The 27,216-nt window shown below is 45.6% G+C and overlaps 1 long non-coding RNA gene across 1 annotated transcript; it reads right to left on the bottom strand.

The window, feature by feature from the left end:
• Positions 1-11,889: 11,889 nt before the first annotated feature.
• LOC116988706 lies at positions 11,890-26,529 on the bottom strand. The gene is made up of 3 exons (XR_004416044.1): positions 26,518-26,529; positions 17,353-17,358; positions 11,890-11,995 (listed from the first exon to the last, which is right to left on the bottom strand). It is a non-coding gene; the product is annotated as an uncharacterized LOC116988706 (long non-coding RNA).
• Positions 26,530-27,216: the final 687 nt, after the last annotated feature.

The following is a 27,216-nucleotide window of genomic DNA, read 5'->3' as shown; positions in this document are numbered from 1 at the left end:
CAATGGAGCACCGATAAAAGGACAGCAGCAGTCTCTGAGTGATGTTATCCTTCCTGAGCACCCTCAAGAAGTGCAGTCTCTGCTGGACCTTTTTCAGCAGCGCAGAGGTGTTCACGCTCCACGTCAGGTCCTCCTCAATATGGATTCCCAGGAAGCGGAAATCCGCCACCCTCTCCACACAGTCCCCTCTGATAATTAATGGTACCATGTCCGTTTTATTCTTCCTGAAGTCTATTATTATTTCCTTTGTCTTTAAGGTGTTGAGGAGCAGGTTATTTTCTACACCACACTGTCAGCTGCTCCGCGGCATCCCGGTAGGCGTACTCGTCCCCCCCGGAGATGAGTCCCACCACCGTAGTGTCATCCGCAAATTTGACAATGGTGTTGCTGTGGTGGGCGGGGGTGCAGTCATGTGTGTAGATGGTGTAGAGCAGGGGGCTCAGCACGCAGCCCTGTGGAGAGCCGGTACTGAGGCTAAGGGCCGTGGATGTGTGATGGCCCACTCTGACTCTCTGGCTGCGACCCGACAGGAAGCTATTTATCCACATGCAGGTGGAGTGTGGAAGTCCCAAGTCCCCCAGTTTGTCCACCAGTTTGTGGGGAAGGATGGTATTAAAGGCAGAGCTGTAGTCCACAAAGAGCATCCGCACGTAGCTCCCCCGCTGCTCCAGGTGGGACAGTGCAGCATGGAGAGCTGTGGCTACTGCGTCCTCTGTAGATCTATTCGCTCTGTACGCAAACTGGTGGGGGTCAAAGCTTCGGGGCAGGAGTGATGTGATATGACCCCGGACCAGTTTTTCAAAACACTTCATCACCACTGGTGTGAGTGCGACTGGCCGGTAGTCGTTGAGGCTGGAAATGTGGGGTTTTTTGGGCAAGGGGACTATGGTTGCGGACTTCAGACAGGGTGGAACAGTGGACTGGGCCAGAGACTGGTTGAAAATCCTCGTACAGACTCCAGCCAGCTGGTCTGCGCAGTCCTTCAGCACGCGTCCAGAGAATACTGACATACCATTCGCTTTCTTCACTGCCTGTTGCACCTGCATGCCTACTTTCAATGACTGGTGTACCATGACACCCAGGTTTCGTTGCATCTCCTCTTTTCCTAATCGGCCACCATTCAGATAATAGTCTACTTTCCTGTTTTTGCCACCAAAGTGGATAAACTCACATTTATCCACATTATACTGCATCTGCCATGCATTTGCCCACTCACCCAGCCTATCCAAGTCACCTTGCAGTCTCCTAGCATCCTCCTCACAGCTAACAGTGCCCCCCAGCTTCATGTCATCCGTAAACTTGGAGATGTTGCATTCAATTCCTTCATCCAAATCATTAATATATATTGTAAATAGCTGGGGTCCCAGCACTGAGCCTTGCGGTACCCCACTAGTCACTGCCTGCCATTGTGAAAAGGACCCATTTACTCCTACTCTTTGTTTCCTGTCTGCCAGCCAGTTCTCTATCCACATCAATACTGAACCCCCAATACCTTGTGCTTTAAGTTTGTATACTAATCTCTTATGTGGGACCTTGTCGAAAGCCTTCTGAAACTCCAGATAAATCCCAAAGGCCTGATTGTCTGCATCCCAGAATACTCAAGGAGGAGGCTCGAGAAATCGTGGATGCATTGGTGATCATTTTCCAATGTTCTCTCGGCACTCGATCAGTTCTTCTTAGTTCTTGGTTCTTGGTTACTTGGTCCTCCAAAATATTCCAACTGGAATTTAAACTGGAGGTGGTGAAGGGAGGGATTAAGCCAGAAAGGGTTATTGGGAAGAAAGTGCTACTTTAAATTTAGTTGCATCTGGTTGGGTAACTATAGTTTGGTGGAGATTATTCCATGCTTTAATTGTGCGTGGGAAGAACGAATTGCTGTACCATTCTGTCTTTGTAGCTGGGATCACAAATTGGATCGAATGCCCTCGTCTGCTCCTAATTGGTTTGGGGTTGGTGTAGGTCTTGTGATCTATGTCTAGCTGCCCATTTAACATTTTGTAAAAACAGGTCAAATGGTGAGCTTCACATCTGTCTTGGAGAGGGTTCCACCCCAGAGAATTCAGATGTTTGGTGACACTCGCTTCTCTCTCATAGGTGTTAGTTCTGTGAACTGGAGGGTAGCCAATGGAAACCCACTTTTTAAGAAAGGAGGGAGAGAGAAAACAGAGATTTGCTGACCAGTTAGCCTTGCGATGGGGAAGATTCAGATTCAGATTCAGATTCAACTTTATTGTCAATGTGCAGTGTACAGTACAGAGACAACGAAATGCAGTTAGCATCTCCCTAGAAGAGCGACATAAATATGAGCAATAAATAAATCTATTTACGTGCATACAGTCATAGTATTTTTTTTTCGGGGTGGGAGGAGTGTCCGGTGGGGGGGGGATGATTGGCAATCACCGAGGTACAATGTTGAGTAGTGTAACAGCCACAGGGAAGAAGCTGTTCCTAGCCCGGCAACGGAGAGACCTGTAGCACGTCCCGGATGGTAGGAGGGTAAATAGTCTGTGGTTGGGGGATGCTAGAAGATGCTTGAGTCAATTGTTAAATATGTTATAGCAAAGCATTTGGAAAGCAGTGACATGTTCGGGAAAAGTCAGCATGGATTTATGAAGGGGACATCATGCTTGACTAATCTTCAGGAATTTTGTTGAGGATGTAACAAGTAGAATGGATAAGGGAGAGCCAGTGGAAGTGGTGTATATGGACTTTCAAAAAGCCTTTGAAAAGGTCCCACACAAGAGATTAGCGTGCAAAAGTAGGGCATATGGTATTGGGGGTAGGGTATTGACATGGATAGAGAACTGGTTGGCAGACCGGAAAGAAAGTGCAGGAATTAACGGGTCCTTTTCAGAATGGCAGGCAGTGACTCATGGTGTGCCGCAAGGCTCAGTGCTGGGACCCCAGTTATTTATAATATATATCAAAGTTTAGATGAGGGAATTAAATGTGACATCTCCAAGTTTGCAGATGACACAAAGTTGGGTGACAGAGTGAGCTGCGATGAGGATCCTATTACGCTGCAGGGTGACTTGGATAGGTTGGGTGAGTGGACACATGCATGGTAGTTGCAGTATAATGTCGATAAATGTTAGGTTATCCACTGGTTCCAAGAGCAGGAAGGCAGATTATTATCTTAATGGTAGATAAACCCAAAATCTGGAATAACTCAGTGGGACAGGCAAGGCAAGGCAAGTTTATTTGTATAGCACCTTTCAACAACAAGGTAATTCAAAGTGCTTTACATAAAACATTTAAAGCATTTGAAAGAAACACATATAAAATGACATTTAGATGTAAAACGATTATTAGATTATTCAGATAAAGTAATTACAAAATTAAAAGCAATCAAATAAAATATTTAAAATAGAATAAAACCAGGAATAGAAGTTACAGTGCAATATAGGTAATTAATAAATTATATTGTTTACTGAAAGGTAGCGGCAAACAGAAAAGTCTTCCGTCTAGATTTAAAAGAGCTGAGAGTTGCAGCAGACCTGCAGTTTTCTGGGAGTTTGTTCCAGATATGTGGTGCATAAAAACTAAATGCTGCCTCTCCATGTTTAGTTCTGACTCTGGGGACACAGAGCAGACCTGTCCCAGACGATCTGAGAGGTCTGGGTGGTTCGTAGCTAAGCAGAAGATCAGAAATGTATTTTGGCCCTAAACCATTCAGTGCTTTGTATTAGTATTTTGAAATCAATTCTTTGACAGACAGGAAGCCAGTGTAAAGACCTCAGAACTGGAGTAATGTGATCTACTTTTTTGGTCTTAGTGAGGACTCGAGCAGCAGCGTTCTGAATTAACTGCAGCTGTCGGATCGACTTTTTAGGGAGACCTGTAAAGACACTGTTACAGTAGTCGAGCCTGCTGAAGATAAATGCATGGACAAGTTTTTCCAAATCCTGCTGAGACATAAGTCCTTTAATCCTTGATATATTCTTTAGGTGATAGTAGGCTGACTTTGCGACTGTTTTTATGTGGCTGTTGAAGTTCAGGTCTGAGTCCATGACTACTCCTAAGTTTCTGGCTTGGTTTGTTGTTTTTAGCATTACCATTTGAAGCTGGGTGCTAACTTTTAATCGTTCTTCCTTGGCTCCAAAAACAATTATTTCAGTTTTTTCTTTGTTTAATTGGAGAAAACTCTGGTTTATCCAATCGTTGATTTGCTCAATGCATCTACTCAGTGCTTGTATTGGACTATAGTCTCCTGGTGATATTATTATGTAGATTTGTGTGTCGTCTGCGTAACTATGATAATATATTTTGATGTTTTTCATGATCTGAGCCAGTGGAAGCATGTAGATGTTAAACAGAAGAGGCCCCAGAATGGAGCCCTGGGGAACTCCACATGTAATTTTTGCACGCTCAGATGTGTAATTACCTATAGACACAAAGTAGGCCCTGTCCTTCAAGTAGGATTCAAACCATTTTAATGCTGTGCCCGAAAGTCCTACCCAGTTTTCCAGACGGTCTAGTAATATGTTGTGATCGACTGTGTCGATTGCAGCACTGAGATCTAGTAATACTAAGACTGAAATTTTGCCATTGTCTGTGTTTAAGTGAATGTCATTGAAGACCTTAACAAGAGCCGTCTCGGTGCTGTGGTGTGGTGACATTTCGGGTTGAGACCCTTCTTCACTCTGAATCTGAAGAAGGGTCTCGACCCGAAACGTTACCCGTTCCTTCTCTCCAGAGATGCTGCCTGTCCTGCTGAGTTACTCCACCTTTTTGTGTCTATCTTCGGTTTAAACCGGCATCTGCAGCTCCTTCTCACACATTATCTGAATGGTTAAGAAGGAACTGCAGATGCTGGAATAATCGAAGGTAGATAAAAATGCTGGAGAAGCTAAGCGGGTGAGGCAGCATCTATGGAGCAAAGGAATAGGTGACGTTCGGAATGGTGTCAGATTAGTAAGAGGGGAGGTGCAATGAGACCTGGGTGTGCTTGTACATCAGTCACTAAAAGGAAGCATGCAGGTACAGCAAGCAGTGAAGAAATCTAATGTAATGTTTGCTTTCATTGCAAGAGGATTTGAGTTTAGGAGCAAGGAGGTCCTACTGCGGTTGTACAGTGCCCTGGCAAGACCGCACCTGGAGTATAGTGTTCAATTTTGGTCTCCTAACCTGCGGAAGGAGGGAATGCAGCGTATGTTCACCAGGTTAATTCCCGGTATGGCAGGACTGACATATGATGAAATTCACTGGAATGTAGAAGGACTGACATATGATGAAATTCACTGGTCTTGTATTCACTGGAATGTAGAAGGTAAATTACACAGACTCACAACTCTCTGTGTGAAAAAGTGTTTCCTCATCTCCGTTCTAAATGGCTTACCCCTTATTTCTTAAACTGTGGCCCCTGGTTCTGGACTCGCCCAACATCGGGAACATACCCAAACACTTAATAATCTTATATGTTTCAATAAAATACCCTCTCATCCTTCTAAATTCCAGAGAATACAAACCCAGCCGCTCCATTCTCTCAGCATATGACAGTCCTGCCATCCTGGAAATTAGCCTTGTAATCCTAGGCTGCACTCCCTCAATAGCTAGAATGTCCTTCCTCAAATTGGGAGACCAAAACTGCACACAATACTCCAGATGTGGTCTCATTAGGGCAACTTCAGAAGGACCTATTTTCCGTCTTGTATGACTGACTCTAAGCGAATTATATGAATATTTGCCGTTATCTGGACTTTTAATGAGGCCTCTCAAGGTCCAGTAGAAGAGGACTTTCAGTTTCCATTAATTAAAAAATATCTATTATATGTGCATTGGATGTGTTATGTCTCTGTAGTCGGGTCTGGGAATCGAACCTGGCTCACTGGGGCGACGCCGGATGAGTTGAGCTGGGGAAGGGCGCTGACGATTCAGGGCGGTCCTGAATCGATGATCTCGCCCCTATTTGCTGTCAATCACCGGGCAGCTTACTCATCACTAGCCATCCAGCGCGTGACCGCCCGAAAGCGCGACCGTGCGCGTGCGCGTCACGCAGGCGCGGCGCGGACACGGTTTCACGGCCGCGCGTGCGCAGGCACCGATCAACTGACCCTCCCACCGTTAGCGCAGGCCACACCAGTTCCTCTGTTCCCATTGGATCCAGGCGGCGTCCGTCACCGATCCCAGCCAATAGAAGATTCGGGCCCGGCAAAGGGGGCGTGTCCCTGCAGACCCCGCCCCCTCCCCGGTCAAGCTAGCGGTAACAAACCCGCTGGACTCGGGCAGTTTGTGAACCGGGTTCCCGCTCATCAATGAAGCGGCTTCTGTGGCCGCAGCTGAGTTTATAGATCACGGTGCAGAGAGGCTTCAGCAGCGGGAATGTTCATAAGCTCATAAATTCATAAACTGTAGCAGCATAATTCTGCCCATCGAGGGTGGTTGATATATACATAGGAACAAGCTGCCAGAGGAGGTAGTTGAGGCTGGGACTATCCCATCGTTTACGAAACAGTTAGTCAAATACATGTTTAAGAAAGAACTGCAGATGCTGGTTAAATCGAAGGTAGACACAAAATGCTGTAGTAACTCAGCGGGTGATGCAGCATCTATGCAGAGAAGGAATTGGTGAAGTTTTGGGTTGAGACCCTTCTTCAGACCAAAGATCCTATAAGATCTTTGCTTTAGACTGATGTCAGGGGAGGGGGCACGACCAAGAAAGAATGTAGGCGGAGACAGTAGGACTGGTCGGGGGTAGACAAAACATGCTGGAGAAACTCAGCAGGTGAGGCAGCATCTATGGAGAGAAGGAATAGGCGATGTTTCAGGTCGAGACCCTTCTTCTGACTAGTGGAAGAACTGGGGAGGAGATGGAGAGAGAAAGCAGGGGTTGTCTGAAGTTAGATAAGTCAATGTTCATACCGCTGGGGTGTAATTTCCTCCAATTTGTGCTGGGCCTCACTCCGACAATGGTCAGAATGGGAGGGGGAGTTGAACTGCTCGGCGACAGGGAGATCAGCTTGGTTAATGCGGACTGAGCGGAGGTGTTGAGCGAAACGATCGCTGAGCTGCGTTTGGTGTCGCCGATGTAGAGAAGTTGACACCCGGAACAGCAGCTGCAGTAGATGAAGTTGGAGGAGATGCAAGTGAACCTGCCTCACCTGGAAAGACTGTTTGGGTCTTGGATGGAATGAAGGGGGGAAGGTAAAGGGACAGGTGTTGCATCTCCTGCAGTTGCAGGGGAAAGTACCTGGATACGGGGTGGTTTGGGTTGGAAGGAACGAGTTGACCAGGGAGTTACAGAGGGAATAGTCTCTGCGGAAAGCAGAAAGTGGTGGTGATGGGAAGGTGCGGCCAGTCCAGTAGTGGGATCCCTTTGCAAAGTTGGCAAAAATGTTGGAAGATTATATGCTGTATGCGACGGCTGATAGGGTGGAAGGTGAGGACTAGGGGGATTATGTCCTTGTTATGAGGTGGGGGGAGTAAGAACGGGGCTATGGGATATCGAGGAGACCTTCGTGAATGTACATGGATAGGACAGGTACATGGATAGTAGACAAAAGTGCTGGAGAAACTCAGCGGGTGCAGCAGCATCTATGGAGCGAATAAATAGGCAACGTGTCGGGCCGAAACCCTTCATCAGACAAGGGTTTCGGCCCGAAACGTTGCCTATTTCCTTCACTCCATAGATGCCGCTGCACCCACTGAGTTTCTCCAGCACTTATGATAAACCTTTGATTTTTCAGCATCTGCAGTTCCTTCTTAAACAGGTACATGGATAGGACAGGTTTGGAGGGATCTGGACCAAGCGCAGGCAAATGGGACTAGTGTAGCTAGGACATTGTTGGCCGGTGTGGGGGAGTTGGGCCGAAGAGCCTCTTTTTACACTCTGTGATTATGACTCATTCAATCATGGCTGATCTATCTTTCCCTCTCAATCCCATTCTTTTGCCTTCTCCACGTAACCTGTGATACCCGTACTGATCAAGAATATGTCAGAATCCACCTTGTACATACCCAATGACTTGGCTTCCACAGGAATGAATTTCACAGATTCTGGATAAGGAAATTCCTCTTCTTTCTAAAGGTACATCCTTTTATTCTGAGGATATGGCCACTGGTCCTAGACTCTCCCAATGATGGCAACATTCTCTTCAAAATCTATTGGGCTCCGTTCCTGTTTTTTTTTTTTAATTCCCTGGACAATTTAATAATTGGATTAAAATAAAAGACGACTTCTAACGCCCTCAACGCCGACAATGTGATGGATCGCAAGAACGGGACAAAACAAAGGGTATGTCGTGTATTTTACATAGAATCTTGCTTCTTGGGATGGCTTTAATCTAATTTTACATTGCGAAAATGTTATTGTGGCCCCATACGAACCGGCAGTGTCTCCTGCGGATATGGGGTTCAAATTCACCACAAATGCAACGTTCCAATCGATCGCGTTCCAGAATTACCCACTCGCAAGATGATTAAAATGCTCTTTTTTGGACAATCATGTCATAAGCTGTCTAAATTGTCTATATTTTGTGTTATTCTCTCTCCATGATCATTATTTTTAAACTCAATATTCACAACAGTTTGAGTCATATGTATTATGCAAAAAACAATAATTTTGATTATATTTTGAGTGGATGTTTCTGGATTAATTTATGGGAATTAAACATTAAATTCCTTCCATCTGGCATATAAATTCATGGCAGTGAGATTTTAAAATCATGTTATATTGCGAATTCTTGTGTGAATGGGATTAGTTTGTTATTTGGATACTTGAATTGAATTGAATTGAATACCTTTATTGTCATTCAGACCTTACGGTCTGAACGAAATTTCGTGCCTGCAGTCATACATACAATCATACAATAAAAAACAACAATAAACACAAATTAACATCCACCACAGTGTATCCTCCAAGCAGCTCCTCACTGTGGTGGAGGCAAAAATCTTAGGGTTACTGACTCTTCCCTCCTCTTCTCTCTCTGCGCTGAGGCGATTCCCCACCGGGCGATGGCACAAACAGTCCCGCGGCTCACCGAACCCCGCAACGGGCCGGTTCAAACACCGCAGCCCGAGGTGGTCGAAGCTGCCGCCCTCCAGTCCAACGGAAGCAGCCGCTGGCCCGCGGCTCAACCCCGGACTCAGGTCACCGCCGCCAGAATGCCATCCCAGCCACCGGAGCACTGTTCCAGCCCCGAGCCGGATCGCCCTCACGTGAGTACCGTTCCACCCTCGGGCTGGGCCACTCCGACGGGAGTGCCGCTCCTCCCTCGAGCTGGGCCACTCCGACGGGAGCGCGGTTCCACCCTCGGGCTGGGCCACTCCAACGTGAGTGCCGTTCCTCCCTCGGGCTGGGCCACTCCGACGGGAGTGCCGTTCCACCCACGGGCTGGGCTGCTCTGACGGGAGCGCCGTTCCACCCTCGGGCTGGGCCACTCCGACGGGAGCGTCACAGCCCCTCACGAGAGAGTCTCAGCCCCTCGTCAGGCCGCCCTCACGGGAGCGAGCCCAGGGCGAGTCCTGACAGGCTCTGCCTCCGGAGCCTCGAGGTCGCCAGCTCCGCCATTAGGCCACAGCGCAGACGGAGGCGGAGAAGGGGGATACGACAAAAAGTCGTATTCCCCGGAAGGGAGAGACAGCAAGCCCCGTTTCAACCCCCAACCCCCCACCCCCCCCCCCCCCCACATAAACACAGCTTAAAAAACAAAAATGTAACTACACAAAACGAAAAAAAACAACACAAAAAAGTAAAGACAAACGGACTGCAGGCGAGCCGCAGCCGTTCCCAGCGCCGCCACTTCCGGATACTTAGGCTATTTAAAACAAATATCCTTTTCTTAAGAAATTGAATCTACAGGACATTCTTAGTGGGAAAGTAGTAGGCAGAAAGGCATGTCATATGTGGTTTGAAGAGCAAATACCTGTAGTTTACAATGCCAACATTGAAAAGTTGAGGAAAAACAATGTGTACAGAGTTGCTTATTGGTTACAATCTGAGGAGTATGATGATACTACTGATTATGATATGCCAATGTACCAGCTCGCAATTGATCTTCTCCATAAAGACTTGTTCAATTGCTAGAAATTGAAATGTATTTACCTATCTGTTACGGACTTACAGCATATAATACAATAATATTAAAGTTCTGATCTTGAGAATATCACATTTTTGAATTTTCAAGGCAGTCTGGGTGTTTATTATTATTATTTCCGTCACAACGGTCAGTTTTGCAATTAGCTACAATTAGGTGACTAACTAATTATATGCTTTAATTTCGGGTCATCCAAGTAAGATGTTTCATATTTGTTTCAGAATGCTTCGATCTATAATAACTGAAAATTTCATTCAGTTCTCTTAATTTTTAAGAAAGTTATGGGCTTTTGACCGTCCTCGATCACAGCTTTTGTGTAAAGTCAATGGAAAAGCATTAGGGAAGAAGTTGCTAATTTCTGAGTATGAAACTTTTTTAATACTAAAGATATGAAAGCGAATTAGGTGTCAAATTAAACTTCTTTTTATGCTTTATCTGATGGGATAATTTGCAGACTTGATTTTTTAAATCTCAAAATTTTGTAACATTGCTACTCTATTCACACCTTTCACTCGCTACTGTGCAGACGTGAGATTTATCCGCGGATCTCCCGACCTAAATGAGGAATAACTATTGCATAAAGTTTCATCAGACTGGTGTTGCAGGTCTGCCGTGTGTGGAGAGACCGAGTGCTCAGCCTCTGTTCTTTAATGTTTGGTGGAACGAGGGGTGACCTGAATGAAACGTCCCCATATTGGATGTATGCCGGAGGTTTTGTTTTGTTAAGCTGCAAGTAAGGATTTAAAACTTGACTCCTGGTTTTTCCCCTGAGTGAAGAGTCCAGACTGACTCTGACTCTATTTCTGACTTTGAGGAACGGTGAACCAGTGACTGCCCAGCTCCACCCAGTGTAAATGTGTTTTAGGTTTCTGCCTTCCTCACTCTGTCTACCAGTGGTACCTCTCATACTTGTATATACTTTTATCAGATCTCCCATCAGTTTTTGACGTTACTAAGGAATTAATCCAGGTTTGTCCAAACTCTCCCTATAGATTATACAATTTAATCCAGGCAGCATTCTGGTAACCTCTTCTGCAACTTCTCCAAAGCCTCCACATCCTTCCAGTAATAGGACAGCCAGAACTGCACACAATGCTCCAAAAAAGGCCTAACCAAAATTGTACAGGGCTGCAACGTGATTCCCATGTATTCAATGCCCCATTGGATGATGCAAGCATACCATACACCTTCTTTACCACTTTATCTACTTGTATTGGCACTTTCAGGGAACTTGTTATCCTAATGCCCTTGATTATCAATGCTTTTAAGGATCTCGCTATTCACTATGTACTTTATGTGCGGGGTATGCTAACTGACCTCTTCAGATTGCAGCTCTTCACTGAGGTTACTTTCTCGCTATCCATTGGTCCTTTTGCAGTTGAAATGCTTGGTGTCACTGGCTTGAATATATTCAATGTCCTCCACCCCATAACTCTGGCAGAGAGAGTTACAAAGAATTAATGCATGATTCTGAAATTATGCCCTAGTTGTATAGACCTGCAGAAGGAGAAACTTCCTCATTGCCATCAAGTTTTTCCTCCTCTATTTCATTTCAATAAAATTGGCTCTTTCTTCAAAAGTTAAGTGAGTATAGGCTCAACATCTTCAACCATCACCCACTTCATCCCAGGAATCGGTCCAGTGAACCTTCTCTACACGGACTTCAATGTGAATCTCTGCACTCACTTCCCCAGGTGTGGTCTGACCAGCACCCTGTAAAGTTGCAGCAAAACTAGCCTTATGTTAATGTTCCAAACTGTTGCAAATAAACACTGACTTTATGTTAGCTTTTCTAATTATTTGACTACCTGCATGTGAAATTTTTTTTTCATCCTGTAGAATTTCGGTGTTCCGACTGCGCATGCCCAGGTCAAGGTCACACTGCATGAACATTGCTGGAAGCAGTGGAGCTGTGTACTTATTGACCTTCATTTCATCCATTTTTTCCAGCTTTGATTCTTCTAAGTAAGAAAATACTGCTTTCAAACTATGAATTAGTTGTATTTATTGTTCTTTTGTTAAGAGCTAACATTATTTTGTTGTTTTTATTGCTTTATGCTTTGCTGAGTGAGCGATATCATGCTCGTCTGTGGTTGGGGTCGGGCCCGGGTCTCCGGCGGGCGCTATTGAATTGCTGCTGGGCCATCCTCGTCCCCTCCCGGGTGTCGTGTCCCCGTCTGGGGGTGGCCGGAGGAGTCGGGCAGGGCTTGCAGCCGGCGCAGGGAGAAGGCTCTGGCTCCGGCTCCTGGGGGACCGTCGGCTGCGCCTCTCTCCTTGTCCAATGGCTGTCGGCTGGCCCCCTCAGTGCTGGCGGGGGCTGGATTTGGTGTTTCTTCTCATGTTTCTTCACTGGCTGTGGCCTGGTGTCCAGTCGTTCCGGACTGTCGGCTGGCCTGACGGGGCAGGCGTAATTGAGTTTGGGTTGGCGCTTCTACTCCGCGCTGGCACAGGGCCTTGGGCCGCTGTTGTCATCGGTCTGGGGACACGCTGCACGTCTCCGGCCACCCCCCGGCGGGGATGGGACACTCGGGGGGGGGGGGAAGGGGGGTCCAGTGGTGGTTCGGTAGCGCTTGCGGCACCGGGGACACGGGTTCGATCCTGGCTGTGTGAGGCGCGGGTCCGTGTGCGCGCTCTCCCCTGTCTCGCATCTGCCCTCTCTTTCGCTGTTACACCCTGCTCTTCCGCTACCTGGTCCTTTACACATAAATTACGAATAAAGATAAGAATTTATACACAGTTTCTTTTTCTATATGGTGAATGACAAATCTCATGATTCCTTGCGTTTTTCAGAATACCAAACTCGCTTGTAGAAATAGGAGTGAGCCAAAGAGCGATACATAGTTGCGAGCTGAGAAGCTGGATAATGGATCATTAGTGAGGGAGAGGGAGGGGAAATGGGTGTGGGAGGGGAGTGGGGGGAAGGAAGAAACTGGTGCAAGGTCAGCGAAGGTCCAGGGGAAAGGAGAGTGGGGGAAACAGTAAGGGTGGGGTGGTGTTGGGGGGCAGAGAAATAGGGGAAGAGAGGACCTTTTAGAAGTTATCTAAAATTGGAAAATTCAATGTTTATTTTGTTGGGTTGGAAGCGACCCACGCAATGTATGAGGTGTTGTTCCTCCCATTTGCATGTGGCGTCACTCAGGCAATAGAGGAGGTCCAGTACAGAAAGAGCAGTAGGGGAATGGAAAGGGGAGTTAGTGGTTAGCAACCTTGTGACCCAGTAGGCCTTGGTGGACCAACGCAAGTGTTCAGCAATGTGGCCACCAAGTCTGTGCTTGGTCTCAAATTGATAGAAACATAGACAATAGGTGCAGGAGTAGGCCATTCGGCCCTTCGAGCCTGCACCGCCATTCAGTATGATCATGGCATATCATCCAACTCAGTATCCTGTACCTGCCTTCTCTCCATACCCCCTGATCCCTTTAGCCACAAAGGCTGCATCTAACTCCCTCTTAAATATAGCCAATGAACTGTCCTCAACTACCTTCTGTGGCAGAGAATTCCACAGATTCACCACTCTGTGTAAAAAATGATTTTCTCATCTCGGTCCTAAAAGACTTCCCCCTTATCCTTAAACTGTGACCCCTTGTTCTGAACTTCCCCAACATCGGGAATAATCTTCCTGCATCTAGCCTGTCCAACCCCTTAAGAATTTTGTAAGTTTCTATAAGATCCCCCCTCAATCTTCTAAATTCTAGCGAATACAAGCCGATTCTATCCAGCCTTTCTTCATATGGAAGTCCTGCCAACTCAGGAATCAGTCTGGTGAACCTTCTCTGAACCAAAACTGTACGCAATACTCCAGGTATGGTCTCACCAAGACCCTGTACAACTGCAGTAGAAACTCCCTGCCCTTATACTCAAATCCTTTTGCTATGAATGCTAACATACCATTCGCTTTCTTCACTGCCTGCTGCACCTGCATTCCTACTTTCAATGACTGGTGTAGGAACTACTCCAAAATCTAAAGAGTTTTGAAAAATTATCACTAATGCATCCACTATTTCTGGGGCTACTTCCTTAAGTACTCTGGGGTGCAACTTATCTGGCCCTGGGGATTTATCGGCCTTTAATCCATTCAATTTACCTAACACCACTTCCTGGCTAACCTGGATTTCACTCAGTTCCTCCATCTCATTTGACCCCCGGTCCCCTGCTATTTCCGGCATATTATTTATGTCTTCCTTAGTGAAGACAGAACCAAAGTAGTTATTCAATTGGTCTGCCATGTCCTTGTTCCCCATGATCCCACAAGGTCCCACATAAGAGATTAGTATACAAACTGTATTGGAGGTTCAGTATTGATGTGGATAGAGAACTGGCTGGCAGACAGGAAGCAAAGAGTAGAAGTAAACGGGTCCTTTTCAGAATGGCAGGCAGTGACTAGTGGGGTACCGCAAGGCTCAGTGTTGGGACCCCAGCTATTTACTATATATATTAATGATTTGGACAAGGGAATTGAATGCAACATCTCCAAGTTTGCGGATGACACGAAGCTGGGGGGCAGTGTTAGCTGTGAGGAAGATGTTAGGAGGCTGCAAGGTGACTTGGATAGGCTGGGTGAGTGGGGAAATGCATGGCGAATGAAGTATAATGTGGATAAATGTGAGTTTATCCACATTGGTGGCAAAATCAGGAAAGTAGACGATTATCTGAATGGTGGCCGATTAGGAAATAAATAATAATAATAATGCATTTTATTTGCTGCCGCCTTTCTGGACACCCAAGGACACCTTACAGGACATAAAATCACAATACATTTATCAATATTACAATCAAGTAGCTTAAAAACAAAAAAATAAAAAAAAATAAAAAAAATACACAAAACATTTTAAGTCATTAAAATCAGGGTGAACATGGTGGATGTTATGTCGGGTATGCTAATCTAAACGTGTGTTTTGAGTTGTGATTTGACTTGATCGATAGTGTCCAGGTGACGGATGGGAGGTGGGAGAGTGTTCCAGAGACATGGGGCAGAGCAGCTGAAGGCTCTGGCACCCATGGTGCTGAGTCTAAATGTGGGGACAATTAAAATTGCAGCTGAGGAGGAACGAAGTGACCGGGAAGGAGTGTATGGTAGCAGCAGGTCAGAGAGGTATTGGGGAGCAAGGTGGTGTAGGGCTTTGAAGGTCAGCAGTAAAATCTTGTAGTTAATCCGGTGGTGCACAGGGAGCCAGTGGAGCTGAGTGAGGTTGGGTGTGATGTGGTCCGATGATCTGGTGCAGGTGATGATCCGGGCTGCAGAGTTCTGAATGCATTGGAGGTGAGATGCAATGAGACCTGGGTGTCATGGTACACCAGTCATTGAAAGTAGGCATGCAGGTGCAGCAGGCAGTGAAGAAAGCGAATGGTATGTTAGCATTCATAGCAAAAGGATTTGAGTATAGGAGCAAGGAGGTTCTATTGCAGTTGTACAGGGTCTTGGTGAGACCACACCTGGAGTATTGCGTACAGTTTTGGTCTAATATGAGGAAAGGCATTCTTGCCATAGAGGGAGTACAGAGAAGGTTCACCAGACTGGTTCCTGGGATGTCAGGACTTTCATATGAAGAAAGACTGGATAGACTCGGCCTGTACTTGCTAGAATTTAGAAGATTGAGGGGGGATCTTATAGAAATTTACAAAATTCTTAAGGGGTTGGATAGGCTAGATGCAGGAAGATTGTTCCCGATGATGGGGCAGTCCAGAACAAGGGTTCACAGTTTAAGGATAAGGGGGAAATCTTTTAGGACCGAGATGAGAAAAACATTTTTCACACAGAGAGTGGTGAATCTGTGGAATTCTCTGCCACAGAAGGTAGTTGAGGTCAGTTCATTGGCTATATTTAAGAGGGAGTTAGATGTGGTCCTTGTGGCTAAAGGTATCAGGGGGTACGGAGAGAAGGCAAGTACAGGATACTGAGTTGGATGATCAGCCATGATCATATTGAATGGAGGTGCAAGCTCGATGGGACGAATGGCCTACTCCTGCACCTATTTTCTATGTTTCTATGATCAATTTGCCTGTTTCTGACTGCAAGGGGCCTACATTTGCTTTAACTAGTCTTTTCATCTACACATATCTATAAAAACGTTTGCAGTTTTAATGTTCCCTGCCACTTTTCTTTCATAATCTATTTTCCCTTTCCTAATTAAGCCCTTTGTCCTCCTCTGATGGATTCTGAATTTCTCCCAGTCCCCTGGTAGGCTGCTTTTTCTGGCAAATTTGTATGCTTCATCTTTTGTTTTGATACTATCCATGATTTCCCTTGTTATCCACGGATGCACTACCTTCCCTGATTTATTATTTTGCCAAACTGGGATGAACAATTGTAGTTCATCCATGCAGTCTTTAAATGCCTCCCATTGCATATCCACCGTCAATCCTTTAAGAATCAACTGTGGGTGGTTCAACTGTGTCCTGTTGGAAATGTTCTTTGACTGAGTGTGATGTGAATATTGGTCGCAACTGCCTGCCCCTAAAAGTTTTGCTTTATCTAGACTTAAGGTCCTGTCCCCAAACTGCAACCCCCTATCTGTAGACCACTGCAGGGAGTGCCCTCTCTGGCACAGGATGTACCCAGGGATTGTGATGGAACAGTCAGGCTTGCTGTTTGTGAGGCAAGGAATTGTAGACGCTCCTTTAAACCGAAGATAGAAACCTGGAGTAACCCAGCGGGCCAGACGGCATCACTGGAGACAAGGAAAAGGTGATGTTTCGGGTTCATCTCTTTCTTTTCTCTAGAGATGCTGTCTGACCTGCTGAGTTATTCCAGCTTTTTGTGTCTATGTGAAGTTTGATTCTGGATGAATGCCGTTGTGTAAGGTTCTTGGTGGACTCAGCTATGTTTGGTTTATCCTTGTTTAGGAAAGAGTCCACTGATGATTGTGTGGTGGACTTTGCACAGTCTGGTCTGAGTGACTCTGGCCATTGTCTTGTACTTTACACATACTTGAATGAACTACATTTTCAATTATTAACTGAATGAAAGAAGGAACTTAAAATTTTCATTATAAAATGCAATGTTCGGTGATGTATATAGTGCCTGATATATTCCTGACGTATATTTGGATCATTGTGTTGATTTAATTGACTTGCTGATGCAGCACAATTCAATATTCAGTTAAAGTTTAAACTACAACTGACAGTAGATTTACTGAAGGCACCGAGGTCTGATTCAGGTGAAAGCAAACATTGAAATTGCTGCTTCACGTTTAGAAAATGTATCCAACCCCCACCCTTGCCGTGTGTTTACCATCCCCTCTGACCTCCCCCTTTCGGATACGGAACGGTCTGTCGTCAGCAGAGGCCTCACCTTTGTTCCCCTCTGCCCCCACCTCACCGAGTTCTGGGTCCGCCACGATGTAGAGTTCTCCGCCTCCGTGCCTTTTTCTATGGGAAGGAGTCAACGGAGGTGCCGTGGTAGTCTGTTGCGCTGACCTCTACCGGGCTGAGGCCAGGCGACAACTCTCAGACAACTTTCTCCTACTTATCCTTGGAATATGACTCCACAGACGAGCACCAGACCTTAATATCACACACCATTTCTGATTTCATCACTTCCGGCTCTCTGCCCTCGAGAGCCTCCAATCTTATCGTTCCCTAGCACCGCACGGCTCGATTTTATCTTCTCCCCAAAAGCCACAAACAGAACTGTCCTGGCAGACATTGTTTCTGCCTGTTCATGTCCCACTGAATTAATTTCCACATACCTCAATTCCATCCTATCCCCCTGGTCCAATCTCTCAATACTTATGTCCAAGACATCTCACACACTCTTTGTCTCTTCAATGACTTCACTTTCTCAGGCCCCCACACCCTCATCTTTACTGTGGATGTCCAGTCACTCTACACCTCCATCCCCCATCAGGAAGGTCTTAAAGCCCTCCGTTTCTTCTCAACCGCAGAACCAGTCTCCTTTACTATTACTATCCTTCACCTAGCAGAGCTGGTCCTTGCCATAGCAGAGCTGGTCCTTACTGTCAACAACTTCTCCTTCAATTCCTCCCACTTCCTCCAAATCCAAGGTGTAGCTTTGGGCATTCGTATGGGCCCTAGCTATGGCTGCCTCTTTGTCGGGTACGTTGAACAATCAATGTTCAAGGAGCCCTATCCCCGAACTTTACCTCCGCTACAGTGATGACTGCATTGGTGCTACCTCCTACATCCATGCAGAACTCACTGACTTCATCAACTTCACGACCTATTTCCATCCTGCACTCAAATTCACTTGGACCATCTCCAACATCTCCCTACCGTTTCTGGATCTCACCATCTTCCATCACAAGAAACAAACTATTGACCGACATCCACTACAAAGCCACTGATTCACATAGCTATCTAGACTACACATCTTCCCACCTTGCTTCCTGTAAAGACTCCATCCCCTGCTACCTTCCTCCATCCACACTGCTTAAGCGCCCAGGATGAGGTTTTCCATACCAGGGCATCGGAGATTTCCTAATTCTTTAGGAATCGGGTTCCACTCTCCCATTATAGATGAGGCTCTCACTGGGGTCTCCGCGATATCCAGCAGCTCCACTCTTGATCCCCTCCCCCCATCTTAACAAGGTCAGAATCTCCGTTGTCCTCACCTTCCACCCCATCAGCTGTCGCATACAGCATATAATCCTCCAACATTTTTGCCACCACCAATGGGATCCCACTACTGGCCCCATCTTCCCATCTCCACACCTTTCTGATTTCCGCAGAGACCGTTCCCTCTGCAACTCCCTGGTCAACTAGTCTCTTCCCACCCCCTACCCAGGTACTTATCTCAGCAACCACAGGAGATGCAACACCTGTCCCTTTACCTCTCCCCTCGACTCCACCCAAGGACCCCGACAGACATTCTGGGTGAGGCAGAGGTTCACTTGCACCTCCTCCAACCTCATCTACTGTATCCGCTGTTCCAGCGAGACCAAGCGCAGGCTGCCTTAACCTGCCTAATCTCCCGATTGCTCAGCACTTTTATTCCCTCTCCAATTCCCAATCTGACCTTTCTGTCCTGGACCTCCTACATTGTCAAAGTGAGGCCCTGTGCAAATTGCAGGAACAGCACCTCATATTTCACTTGGGTAGCCTACACCCCAGCGGAATGAACAATGAATTCTCTACCTTCAAATAGCCCTGGATACCACTCTCTCCATCCTCTCCCACTTCCCAGTTCTCCCACCGGTCTTGCTGTCTCTGACCACAGTCTATTTCTGTCCCACCAACTCCCCTGACATCAGTCTCGACCCAAAACGTCACCCATTTCCATCTCTCCAGAGATTCTGCCTGTCCTGTTGAGTTTTGGCTTTACCTTTGATTTATACCAGCAACTGTAGTTCTTTCCTACACTTTCCCATTTGTTTCTTGTGAGTCATTAGCCCGCAGATGTTCATAAGGTCATAATTGACATAGTAGAATTAGGCCATTCGGCCCATCCAGTCTACTCCATTCAATTATGGCTGATCTATCTCTCCCTCCTCACCCCATTCTCCTGCCTTCTCTCCATAACCACTGACACCTGTACCAGGCACGTGCCGTCAGGGTCGGCAAGGTAGGCACTGCCTACCCTGACTAAAATTATAAAATGGTAATAACTAAATATAAATAGTCAAGGCATGGGAGAATTATGCCTATCTAAGAGATAGATCTCTTAGGGAGGCATAATTCTCCGTGCCTTTCAGCCGCAGCGCTTGTAACACGGGAATCTCTGTGCAGCCCACGTGCCGTCAGCGCTGCTGGTAGCGGTCAGTTTCAAGGGGAGCTGAAGGCAGCAGCCTACTGCGCATGCGCCGCGCGTTTATTTGCGGGGTTTTCAAATATGGATTGGCAATATTTTAAGTGTATCTTAGAAAACGGAGAGAGAAGAATGGAGTGTTCAAGAAGGAACTGCAGATGCTGGAAAATCGAAGGTACACAAAAATACTGGAGAAACTCAGCGGGTGCAGCAGCATCTATGGAGCGAAGGAGATGGGTAACGTTTCAGTCTGAAGAAGGGTTTCGGCCCGAAACGTTACCTATCTCCTTCGCTCCATAGATGCTGCTGCAGAGAAGAATGGAGCTCGTGTACCAATGATGTGGTAAGTACATTTCTTGGTGATGTTTTTAAATACCGTATTTCCCGGGGTGTGGGGTGGGGGTGGGTGGGGGGAGGGGGGAGGGGAGAGCTCCTTTCACAGCTTTTGGGGAGTCTAGCCTGGGGGAAAGTTGCGGGGAGGGCACGAATGCTGTGAAGGAGGGAATCGGGATAATGCCACTTGCGACGCTCCTTGCACGGAGCCACAGTATTGAGGCGGGGGAGGGGGAGAAGCAGTTCGGGTGGCTGTGAGCGGCCGCCTTCTGCCGGCCCCCGCTCTGTCAGCTCTCCGTCTAAAAACCCCTCTCCTGCCGCTCGCTGGCCTCACTCTTATCCCGCAAATCCTTAAATTCCGACAGCGGTTACTCGACTGTGGGAATTTAAGGTTTTGCAGGAACCCTTGAACAAGTGTTGTCATTCAATAAGATGACAACTGATTCAACTTTACCCTGTACTCCCATTTTCCCCACCATCTCTCCACCTGCCAACACCCTTCACCCCCACCCATTCAGTAATTAACAATAAAGGAGACTAGGAAGCCATGGGCAAATTGAATTATTTTGTCACTAGTTAATTTTTTATTTTTACGGAATGAACAATCTTTTTTAAAGCCGGCTGACTGCCTACCCTGAGTAATCACGTGCCTGACCTGTACTAATCAAGAATCTATCTCTGCCTCAAAAATACCCACTGACATGGCATTCACAGCCGTCTGTGGCAAAGGTTTCCACAGATTCACCACCCTCTGACTAAATAAATGTTTCCTCATCTGCTTCCTAAAAGAATGTCCTTTAATTCTAAGGCTGTGACCTCTCGTCCGAGACTCTCCCACCAGTGGAAACATTCTCTCCACATCCGCTCGATCCAAGCCTTTCACTATTTTGTATGTTTCAATGAGGTTCCCCCTCATTCTTCTAAACTCCAGCGAGGTACAGGTCCAGTGCTGACAAATGCTCATCATGGGTTAACCTACTCATTCCTGCGATCACTCTTGTAATATTTTATTGTTGATGGAAAGAAATACTGGGTCCACTGAGCTGCAGCATCCATCGCCAATTCACTCTATCGTTATAAAACTCTGGAGAAACATTTTTAATATTTTAGTTCAACAAAGGGATAAGGGAAATCAGGGATAGTATCAAAGCGAAGGATGATGCGTATAAATTAGCCAGAAAAAGCAGCATACCGGAGGACTGGGAGAAATTCAGAGACCAGCAGAGGAGGACAAAGGGCTTAATTAGGAAAGGAAAAATAGATTATGAAAGAAAACTGGCAGGGAACATAAAAACTGACTGCAAAAGTTTTTATAGATATGTGAAAAGAAAGAGATTAGTTAAAACAAATGTAGGTCCCTTGCAGTCAGAAACAGGTGAGTTGATCATGGGGAACAAGGATATGGCGGACCAATTGAATAACTACTTTGGTTCCGTCTTCACTAAGGAAGACATAAATAATCTGCCGGAAATAGCAGGGGACCGCGGGTCAAAGGAGTTGGAGGAATTGAGTGAAATCCAGGTTAGCCGGGAAGTGGTGTTGGGTAAATTAAATGGATTAAAGGCCGATAAATCCCCAGGGCCAGATAGGCTGCATCCCAGAGTACTTAAGGAAGTAGCTCCAGAAATAGTGGACGCATTAGTAATAATCTTTCAAAACTCTTTAGATTCTGGAGTAGTTCCTGAGGATTGGCGGGTAGCAAACGTAACCCCACTTTTTAAGAAGGGAGGGAGAGAGAAAACGGGGAATTACAGACCAGTTAGTCTAACATCGGTAGTGGGGAAACTGCTAGAGTCAGTTATTAAAGATGGGATAGCAGCACATTTGGAAAGTGGTGAAATCATTGGACAAGATCAGCATGGATTTACAAAAGGTAAATCATGTCTGACGAATCTTATAGAATTTTTCGAGGATGTAACTAGTAGCGTGGATAGGGGAGAACCAGTGGATGTGGTGTATCTGGACTTCCAGAAGGCTTTCGACAAGGTCCCACATAAGAGATTAGTTTACAAACTTAAAGCACACGGCATTGGGGGTTCAGTATTGATGTGGATAGAGAACTGGCTGGCAAACAGGAAGCGAAGAGTAGGAGTAAACGGGTCCTTTTCACAATGGCAGGCAGTGACTAGTGGGGTACCGCAAGGCTCAGTGCTGGGACCCCAGCTATTTACAATATATATTAATGATCTGGATGAGGGAATTGAAGGCAATATCTCCAAGTTTGCGGATGACACTAAGCTGGGGGGCAGTGTTAGCTGTGAGGAGGATGCTAGGAGACTGCAAGGTGACTTGGATAGGCTGGGTGAGTGGGCAAATGTTTGGCAGATGCAGTATAATGTGGATAAATGTGAGGTTATCCATTTTGGTGGCAAAAACAGGAAAGCAGACCTGGGTGTCATGGTACACCAGTCATTGAAAGTGGGCATGCAGGTGCAGCAGGCAGTGAAGAAAGCGAATGGTATGTTAGCTTTCATAGCAAAAGGATTTGAGTATAGGAGCAGGGAGGTTCTACTGCAGTTGTACAGGGTCTTGGTGAGACCACACCTGGAGTATTGCGTACAGTTTTGGTCTCCAAATCTGAGGAAGGACATTATTGCCATAGAGGGAGTGCAGAGAAGGTTCACCAGACTGATTCCTGGGATGTCAGGACTGTCTTATGAAGAAAGACTGGATAGACTTGGTTTATACTCTCTAGAATTTAGGAGATTGAGAGGGGATCTTATAGAAACTTACAAAATTCTTAAGGGGTTGGACAGGCTAGATGCAGGAAGATTGCTCCCGATGTTGGGGAAGTCCAGGACAAGGGGTCACAGCTTAAGGATAAGGGGGAAATCCTTTAAAACCGAGATGAGAAGAACTTTTTTCACACAGAGAGTGGTGAATCTCTGGAACTCCCTGCCACAGAGGGTAGTCGAGGCCAGTTCATTGGCTATATTTAAGAGGGAGTTAGATGCGGCCCTTGTGGCTAAGGGGATCAGAGGGTATGGAGAGAAGGCAGGTACGGGATACTGAGTTGGATGATCAGCCATGATCATATTGAATGGCGGTGCAGGCTCGAAGGGCCGAATGACCTACTCCTGCACCTAATTTCTATGTTTCTATGTTTCTAAAGGAAGAGCATTTAGGGGTTTCTCTGGGTCCTTCAGCGTGGCCAGGTCTATTTCTTTCCTCCTTCCCACCCCCCCACTCCCACCTCCCCACAGATGTCAAATACGTCCTGATATTGACTTTTTATGAAGGCTGCACCTTGTAATATTCCGTAAAGCTGGAAGTGACGGTGGGGGAAATCTCAGCATTGGAATTACACTTTCATGCTTAGAAAGAATATTTGGTTGGAATTTCAGGGTTCATCTTTCATACAGCAACTCGTGGTCGCAACCCTGAAATCTGCTGTCTAGTTATGGCTTCAATTCCCCTTTAAAAAAGACTTCGGAAACAGAGGGTGGTGGACATATGGAATGAGCTGCCAGTTGATGCACTTGCAAGACCATTTTTAGAGATATTTGGGCAGGGATATGGACAAGAAATGGTTGGAGCGATAATGGCAAACACTGACAAATAGATTGGGCACCTTGGTTGACACCTCAGGGTTTGGCTAAAGCACCTCGGTCCGTGTTGTGTGACCTCTGTGATTCTTACACGTAGTGAGTGAGAAATAATTGAAACGCCAACCTTGGAAAAGAAAAATTAAGACTGGTCATTTAAATAACATTACATTATATCATCAGGATAACAGGACATGCAATAGACATGTTTGAAGTAACAAGGCCAAATGGAAAAGAATATGTGGCAATTTGATCCATTTATCAACAAAGGTAGATAGAGTATAAAGTACAGCACATGAGAGGAATAGATCGGGTAGACGCATAGTCCTTTGCCCAGAGTAGGTGAATCGAGGACCAGAAGACATAGGTTTAAGGTGAACGGGAAAATGTTAAATAGGAAATTGAGAGATACCGTTTTCATGCAAAGGGTGGTAGGTGTACGGAACAAACTGAGGCAGGAACTATCTCAATATTTAAGAAGTAATTAAATCGCAGCTGGTCGATTGAACAAATTATTACCGTGCGAGACAAGCAGAGGCGATTGAAGAGGCGGTGGAGAATATCGGCTTCATTCTAGCGTACGAGAGCTATTTTAGTGAGCAAGAGTACAAGGTTGGGAGAGGAATGGATGGCAGGATTACCTGAGCCGATACCCAACTGTTTTCATGCACAAATATTGTGGGTCGAAGGGTCCACTCCTGTGCTGTACTGTTCTCTGTAATTAATGCTCGGTAAGGGACAGTCACAAAGAATATCTCATACAGTGGTGGTGAATTTTTCAAACTTGTCGTGATATTAAGAATGTAGTGAAAAACATCCGAGAGAACCCAAAGTATTTCACTGATTCACATTGCCTGCAAAATGTTCAAACACTCGCAACACAATAGTTCTATGCGGATTTTACATTTTTGAGATAATTAATTGGTGATCAACTTCTGTTTGCAGTCTCACATCCTTGTTTTTTTCCCAGTCGTCATTATCCTTTTCCTTGTAATTTCAAATATTCTGCCTTTTGCCTGACAAAGCCTTTCGGCATCCCATGCTCCTTATTGGTAATAGCCACTCCTTTAACTTCCACCCCCTGATTCTCTTGAATTTTAAGCAAGTTGCTGGTGTCTTCCACTGTGAAGACTGGTGCAAAAAAGTTGTTAATTCCTCTGCATTTCTTTATTTCCCATTATAATTCTGCTTCATTTCCCTGCGGTCCAACGTCCACTCTTCTCTCTTTCCTACTCTTTATAGAACTGAAGAAACTCTTATGTTATTGACTGGCTTACCTTCCTATTACATCTTTTCTCCCCATATTGCCTTTTTTGTTACCTTCTGTTGTTCTTTAAAAGCTTCCCATTCTTCTGGCTTCCCACTAATCTTTGCAATGCTATATGCCTTCTCTTAGTTTTATACTGTCCTGTTGGAAGCCACGGTCTCATCATTCGCCCCTTAGAATCTTTCTTCCTCTTTGGTATGCATCTTCCGAATTATTCCCTGAAATTCCTGCCATTGCTGTTCCACTGTCATTCCTACTGGGGTCATTTTCTGGTCAACTTTGGCCAGTGCCTCCCTCAAGCGTCAGTGGTCCCCTTTGCTCAGCGGTAATACTCACACATCAGATTTTATTATCTCCTACCCAAATTACAGGTTAAATCTTAACATATCTAATCTTATTTTATCATAATGGGAAAGAGAATGTAATAATGGTCACGTTTAAACTAATATGGCAAGGGGATGGAACCAATTCAGGGAGATAGAGGGTCGTAAAATGATGGCAGAAGCAAAGCGTAGAAGGTAGAAAGGAAAAACAGACCTGAAAGCTTTGTCCCCTAATGCGAGAAGCATTTGTAATAAGGTGAATTGAATGGACAGTTAGTTGTTAACGGATATGATATAGTTGGGATTACGGAGATGTGGCTCCAGGGTGACCAAGGCTGTGAGTTCAATATGCGGAGATATTCAATATTCAGGAATGATAGACAGAAAGGAAGTGGCAGTAGGGTAGCACTGCTGGTTAAAGAGGAGATTAATGTAATAGTAAGGAGAGACATTAGCTTGAATGCTGTGTGGGTAGAGCTGCAAAATAGCCATGGGCAGAAAGCGTTTGTTGGTGATGTGTACAGACCACCAAACAGCAGTATTGAGGTTGGGGATAGCATCAAACAGGAAATTAGGGATGCGTGGAGTATAACCATATAACATATAACAATTACAGCACGGAAACAGGCCATCTCGGCCCTACAAGTCCGTGCCGAACAACTTTTTTCCCTTAGTCCCACCTGCCTGCACTCATACCATAACCCTCCATTCCCTTCTCATCCATATGCCTATCCAATTTATTTTTAAATGATACCAACGAACCTGCCGCCACCACTTCCACTGGAAGCTCATTCCACACCGCTACCACTCTCTGAGTAAAGAGGTTCCCCTTCATGTTACCCCTAAACATCTGTCCCTTAATTCTGAAGTCATGTCCTCTTGTTTGAATCTTCCCTATTCTCAAAGGGAAAAGCTTGATCACATCAACTCTGTCTATCCCCCTCATCATTTTAAAGACCTCTATCAAGTCCCCCCTTAACCTTCTGCGCTCCAGAGAATAAAGACCTAACTTATTCAACCTATCTCTGTAACTTAGTTGTTGAAACCCAGGCAACATTCTAGTAAATCTCCTCTGTACTCTCTCTATTTTGTTGACATCCTTCCTATAATTGGGCGACCAAAATTGTACACCATACTCCAGATTTGGTCTCACCAATGCCTTGTACAATTTTAACATTACATCCCAGCTTCTATACTCAATGCTCTGATTTATAAAGGCTAGCATACCAAAAGCTTTCTTTACCACCCTATCTATATGAGATTCCACCTTCAAGGAACTATGCACGGTTATTCCCAGATCCCTCTGTTCAACTGTATTCTTCAATTCCCTACCATTTATCATGTACGTCCTATTTTGATTTGTCCTGCCAAGGTGTAACACCTCACATTTATCAGCATTAAACTCCATCTGCCATCTTTCAGCCCATTTTTCCAAATGGCCTAAATCACTCTGTAGACTTTGGAAATCCTCTTCATTATCCACAACACCCCCTATCTTGGTATCATTTGCATACTTACTAATCCAATTTACCACCCCTTCATCCAGATCATTGATGTACATGAGTATAGGTACAGCAGTTATCATGGGTGACTAATCTACATATAGGTTGGGCCAACCAAATTGGTAACAGCGCTGCATCTCCTGGAGTGTATACGGGATGGTTTTCTAGGGCAATATTTAGAGGAACCAACGAGAGGGCAGGCCATCCTAGAGTGGGTATTGTGCAATGAGGAGCGATTAGTTAGCAATCTTGTTGTGCAAAGCTCCCTGGGCAACAGTGACCATAACATGGTGGAATTCTGCATTAAAATGAGAGTGAAACAATTAATTCAGAGACGAGGGAACGTAAAGAAAGGTAACTTTGATATTATGGGACTGGCTAGGATAGACTGGCAAATGATACTTAAAAGGTTGACAGAGTAGAAGCAATGGCAAAGATTTAAAGATCGCATGGATGAATTACAACAATTGTTCATCCTGTCTGACGTAAAAAATAAAAGGGGGAAGGGG

This window comes from Amblyraja radiata, chromosome 28, assembly GCF_010909765.2.
Source record: "Amblyraja radiata isolate CabotCenter1 chromosome 28, sAmbRad1.1.pri, whole genome shotgun sequence".
Classification (NCBI taxonomy): domain Eukaryota; kingdom Metazoa; phylum Chordata; class Chondrichthyes; order Rajiformes; family Rajidae; genus Amblyraja; species Amblyraja radiata.
This window is presented reverse-complemented; position numbering and strand designations above follow the sequence as displayed.